Source organism: Colobus angolensis, unplaced genomic scaffold, assembly GCF_000951035.1.
Source record: "Colobus angolensis palliatus isolate OR3802 unplaced genomic scaffold, Cang.pa_1.0 Scaffold138, whole genome shotgun sequence".
NCBI classification, from domain to species: Eukaryota; Metazoa; Chordata; class Mammalia; order Primates; family Cercopithecidae; genus Colobus; species Colobus angolensis.
Window position 1 is genome coordinate 2,787,896 of NW_012114466.1, and position 6,301 is coordinate 2,794,196.

Consider the following 6,301-nt stretch of genomic DNA (forward strand, 5'->3'; position numbering starts at 1 on the left):
GTGATTCTTCAGTTTCTTCAGTCTGTCTGGGCATATACATACAAGTCACAGGGGATGCGATGGCTTGGCTTGGGCTCAGTAGGCCTGACATTCCTGCCTTATATTAATAAGAAAAATAAAATAGTGAAGTGTTGGGGCAGTGAAAATTTTTGGGGGGTGGTATGGAGAGAGAATGGGTGATGTTTCTCAGAGCTGCTTCAAGCGGGATTAGGGGTGGCATGAGACTCTGAGAGAAAAACTAAACGGAAGACACAAGGTCTGTGTAAGAGGAGGAGAAAAAACAGATATTTAAGGACTAAGAATTGGGAGGACCTAGGACATCTAATTAGAGAGAGCCCAAGGGGGTTCAGCATAATTGCTTGGTTGGTGAGTTTCTAGGCTCTAAGTTTTTGGGGTGCAGTTCAAGTTGTTCTGGTGTCTGGAATGAGACTGGGACTTAATAAAAAGGAGTGTCCACACAGGAGCTCAAATGGGCTGTAACCTGTAGCATTCCGAGGACAGGCCGGAATTCTGAGAAAGGAAAGTGGTAGAAGTATTGTCTAGTTCTTTTTAAGTTGGTGGCTGAGCTTGGTGAGGTGTGTTTTTAAAAGACCATTAGTCCATTCTGCCTTTCCTGAAGATTGAGGACGGTAAAGAATATAAAGGTTTCACTGAAAACCAAGAGCCTGAGAAACTGCTTGGGTGATTTGACTAATAAAGGCTGGTCCAATAGCAGACTGTATAGTGTTAGGAAGGCCAAACCGACGAATTATGGCTGACAGAAGGGAAGAAATGACCGCGGTGGCCTTCTCAGACCCTGTGGGAAAGGCCTCTGCTTATCCAGTGAACGTGTCTACCTAGACCAAGAGGTATTTTAGTTTTCTGACAAGTGAGTAAAGTCAATTTGCAAGTCCTGGGCTGGGGCAAGTCCTTGAGCTTGATGTGTAGGAAAGGGAGGGGGCCTGCACAATCCCTGAGGGGTAGTTCAATAGCAGATGAAACACTGAGAAGTGATCTTGAGGATAGATCTCTAGGATGGAAAGGAAATGAGAGGTGCTAAGAGATAGGCTAGCGGTTTGTAACCTACATGGAAGAGGTTATGAAATGACGACAGAATAGAATGGACCTGTGAGGCTGGAAGGAGATATTTGCCTTGGTCTAAGAACCATTTGCCTTGTGTGGGAAGAGATTGACAGGTGGAAGTTTCAGTGGGGGAGGAGGTGGGAGTGGCCGATGTGAAGGAGGAAAACTGCCCTGAGGGATAGAAGTTGGAACACTAGCTGCTTTTTTAGCTAACTTACCAGCATAAGCATTGTCCTGAGCGATGGTTGGGGGAAGAAAATAGATTTTGGAAGTTATGAGAACTGTAGACAGTTGAGCATAGTTTGTGATTTTTAGGGCCTCTAACAGTATTAAAGCGGTGGCAGCTGCTGCGCTCAGACACGAGGCTAGGCTAAGGTCAAGTTGTTTGGACAGAAAGGCTACAGGACGCGGTCCTGGCTCTTGTATAAGAATTTTGTCTACACTAACCATGCCTAGGAAGGAAAGGAGTTGTTGTTTTGTAGAAGGGATTGGGATTTGGGAGATTAGCCAGACACGATCAGCAGGGAGAGTAAGTGTGTATTTACAAGAATTATGCCGAGATAGGTAACAGATGAGGAAGAAATTTGGGCTTGACTGAAATAATGGGGGCTGTCCGTGAGGCCTTGCGGCAGTAGAGCCTAGGTAATTTGCTGAGCCTGATGGGTGTCAGGGTCAGTCTAAGTGAAAGCGAAGAGAGGCTGGGATGAAGGGTGTAAAGGAATAGTAAAGAAAGTATGTTTGAGATCCAGAGCAGAACACTGGGTTGTGGAGGGAGGTATTGAGGATAGGAGAGTACATGGGTTTGGCACTACGGGGTGGATAGACAAGACAATTTGGTAGATAAGATGCAGATCTTGAACTAACCTGTAAGCCTTGTCTGGTTTTAGACCAGGTAAAATGGGGGAATTGTAAGGGGAGTTTACAGGCTTTAAAAGGCCATGCTGTAGCAGGCGAGTGATAATAGGCTTTAATCCTTTTAAAGCGTGCTGTGGGGATGGGATATTGGCGTTAAGCCGGGTAAGGGTGATTAGGTTTTAATGAGATGGTAAAGGGTGCATGATCAGTCGCCAAGGAGGGAGTAGAGGTATCCTATACTTGTGGGTTAAGGTGGGGGGATACGAGGGGAGGATGTGAAGGAGGCTTTGAACTGGGGAAAAGGTGGCAATGAGGTGTGGCTGTAGCCTAGGAATAGTCAGGGAAGCAGATAATTTAGTTAAAATATCTTGGCCTAATAAGGGAACTGGGCAGGTGGGGATAACTAAAAAGGAGTGCATAAAAGAATGTTGTCCAAATTGGCACCAGAGTTAGGGAGTTTTAAGAAGCCTGGTTTAAGAAGCCAGGTTTAGAAGCCTGGCCATCAGGCCGGGCGCGGTGGCTCACGCCTGTAATCCCTACACTTTGGGAGGCCGAGGTGGGTGGATCGCCTGAGGTCAGAAGTTCGAGACCAGCCTGGCCAACATGGTAAAACCCCGTCTCTACTAAAAATACAAAACAATTAGCCAAGCGTGGTAGCACGTGCCTGTAATCCCAGCTACTCAGGAAGCTGGAGAATCGCTTGAACCTGGGAGGCGGAGGTTGCAGGGAGCTGAGATCGAGCCATTGCACTCCAGCCTGGACAATAAGAGTGAAACTCCATCTCAAAAAAAAAAAAAAAAAAAGCCTGGCCATCAATACCCACAACAGTTATGGAGGCAAGGGAAACAGGCCCTTGAAAAGAAGGTAATGTGGAGTGAGTAGCCTCCATGTTGGTTAAGAAGGGGACAGACTTACCCTCCACTGTAAGAGTTACCCAAAGTGATGGTCCAGGAGGCTTCCGAGGCGATGGAGCGTCAGTCTTCAGCCGGTAAGCCGAGAAGATCTGGGAAGGAGTCAGTCAGAGAGCCCTGGGCCACAGCTCCAGGGGCTCTGGGAATGGCTGCTGGGTGAGTTGGACAGTTCGATTTCCAGTGGGGTCCCGCACAGGTGGGACACGGCTTAGGAGGAATCCCGGGCTGCTGGCATTCCTTGGCCCAGTGGCCAGATTTCTGGCACTTGTAGCAAGTTCCTCCGGGAGGAGGTTCTGGAGGAACCCCTGGCAGCTGTGGTTCAGGCGTTTGGAGTTGTGTGCTGGAGATGTGGCTGGGGTTTGTCTCACAGTGGAGGCAGGGAATTGCAACTCAGAAATAAGTTGCTACTTGGCTGCCTCTACTCTATTACTGTACACCTTGAAGGCGACATTCATTAAGTCCTGTTGTGGGGTTTGAGGGCCGGAATTTAATTTTTGGAGCTTTATTTAATGTCGGGAGCAGATTGGGTAATAAAATGCATATTAAGAATAAGACAACCCTCTAACCTTTCAGGGTCTAGGGCTGAAAAGTGTCTCAGGGTTGCTGCTAAACAGGCCATGAGTTGGGCTGGGTTTTTCATATTTGATGAAAAAGCCTAAACACTAACTGATTTGGGAGAGGTCGGATAAAGAAAAAGGAGCATTAACCTTGACTATGCCTTTAGTTCTAGCTACTTTTTTAAGACGAAATTGCTGGGCAGGTAGGGGAGGGCTAGACGCAGAATGAAACTGTAAGCCAGACCAGGTGTGAGGAGGGGAGGTGATAAAAGGATTAGAGGGTGGGGGAGCGGAGGCTGCGGAAAAATTGGGACCTAGCTTGGCCTGGCGAGGAGGACAGAGGTCAGATGGGTCTGTAGAAAGGAAGATTAGAAAGACTCAGTGACGCTTGGGGTTGGGACTGAGGGGACAGGCAGGAGGGAAAGAAGGAAGATTTGGAATAATTGGGAACAGAGACTAGGGAGGGACCGATGTATAGAAGAATGCCTGGACGTCAGGCACCTCAGACCGTTTGCCCATTTTACGACAAGAATTATTTAGGTCTTGTAAGATGGAGAAATCAAAAATGCTGTTTTCTGGCCATTTAGAGCCACTGTCAAGTTTGGATTGAGGCCAAGCGGTGTTGCAGGAGAAGATAAGGCATTTAGGTTTTAGGTCAGGTGTGAGTTGAAGAGGTTTTAAGTTCTTGAGAACACAGGCTAAGGGAGAAGGAGGAATGGAGGGTGGAAGGTTGCCTATAGGGAAGGAGGCAAGCCCGGAGAAAAGAGAGAGTAGAGACAGAGAAGGAGTTCGGGGGTTCTTGTCCTCCAGAAAAGCGGGAAAGGGGTCGGGGTGTGGAAATAAGGGATTGGGGCACAAAAATAAGAGGTTGGGGCACAAAAATACGAGGTCAGTGTTCTTGCCCCTCCCCCAGAAAAGCAGAGAAGGTAGAGACAGGGGTCGGGGTGCTTGCCCCTGCCCTAGAAAAGCAGAGAAGGGGTAGAGACAAGGAGAGAAGGGGTCGGGGTGCTTGCCCCTCCCCCAGAAAAGCGGGACTTGCCGCTAAGGGTGAAGGAGCAAGGCAGGCGTCCCTGCAGCATCGTCAGACACCTCTGAAACGTGGGTGAGTAATCAGAGAGGCATCCCTGCAATGATTAAACACCAAGGGAAGGCTGCCTTCCCCAGTCCGTGACTAGCGCCAGCATTTTGGGTCCACGGATAAAACATGTCTCCTTTGTCTCTACCAGAAAATGAAAGGAATTGAAATTGAGAGAAGGGAGAGATTGAAGGGTGGCACCAAGATTGAAAGGAGAAAGACGTTGAGGGATAGTGAGAGAGGTTGGAGAAGAGAGTAAAAGGAGGCCGCTTACCCAATTTAATATTGGTGAGATGTTCGCAAGATGTTCTTTGGGCTGGTCAGTCTGAGGACCCGAGGTGGTAGGTGGATCTTTCTCACGGAGCAAAGAGCAGGAAGACGGGATTGATCTCCCAAGGGAGGTCCCCTGAGCCAAGTCACTGGGATTACAGGTGCTCTCCACCATGCTTGGCTAATTTTTTGTGTTTTTAGTAGAGATGGGGTTTCACCATGTTGGCTAGGCTGGTCTCGAACTCCTGACCTCCGGTTGTAGCAGGACGAACGGCAGACAAAACTCATCAGACACCCAGTTACAGAAGGAAGGGGTTTATTCGGCCGGGGGCATCGGCAAGACTTCAGTCTCAAGAGCCGAGCTCCCCTCAGTGAGCAATTCCTGTCCCTTTTAAGGGCTCACAACTCTAAGGGGGTGTGTGTGAGAGGGTCGTGATGGAGCAAGCAGGGGGTATGTGACTGGGGGCCGCATGCACCAGTAATTAGATTGGAACAAAACAAGATAGGGATTTTCACAGTGCATTCCTATACAATGTCTGTAATCTATAGATAACAGAACCAGTTAGGTCAGGGGTCGGTCTTTAATGCCAGGCCCAGGGTGTGGTGATGGGCTATCTACCTGTGGATTTCATTTCTGCCTTTTAGTTTTTACTTCTTCTTTCTTTGGAGGCAGAAATTGGGCATAAGACAATATGAGGGGTGGTCTCCTCTCTTATTCCCCCCTTTTGAGACTCTCACTCCTTTTATTAGTGGGAGTTCTCACTTTTATTTTCACTACCCATGTCTTCTTGCAAGACAGATTGATAGTGATTTATATAGTACATTTGTGCTGAGGCATTTTGGTGAATTAAGGTAGCAATGAAGCTTTTTATCATTCAAAGAAGTACAGGTATCAAACAAGGGAGCAGTAGGCAGGTTCCTATTATTATAACTCCTATTATAAGAGTTTTAAATCCTCCCAGCGCTGGAAACCATTTTCCAAACATGGCCCCAGGATCAAATCCATGCCACACTTGCATGGGCACATGTGCCAGCTTTGTCGTATCTCTAACTATGTCTTCAACTACTTGTCCTTGATCATCTATGTGTAGGCAGCAATTAGAAAGGTTAAATTTTCCACAGACCCTTCCTTCAGCTGCTAGCAAGTAGTCGAGAGCCAATCTCTTTTGATAGATAGCATTTCTCATCTGAGTTTCTGGTCGGACCAGAATAGTCAAGGCTGTGCCAGTTTTATTAGTGATTATTTCTAAGACAGCTTGTAACCGTATGATTCGGTTGATCATGTAAATAGGGGTCCGGTATCCCCATGAACCGTCTTGTGCCAGAGTAGCAGGCCCGTAATATTGTATGATTCTCTCGGGGCCATCCACCATCTTTCCAATTTCCTATAGTTATGCTTCTCTTTTCACGGGAAGCATAGACAGGGAAGCCCAGAAGTTCACCTGTTTTTATGGGCAGTAGGAAGGAAGATGGTTTAATAGTGCCAATAACACAACTACCTGCCCACTGGTCAGGTAATTTGACATAAGCTCTATGCCCACATATCCAATACAATTCAGTGGGGGCTGTCC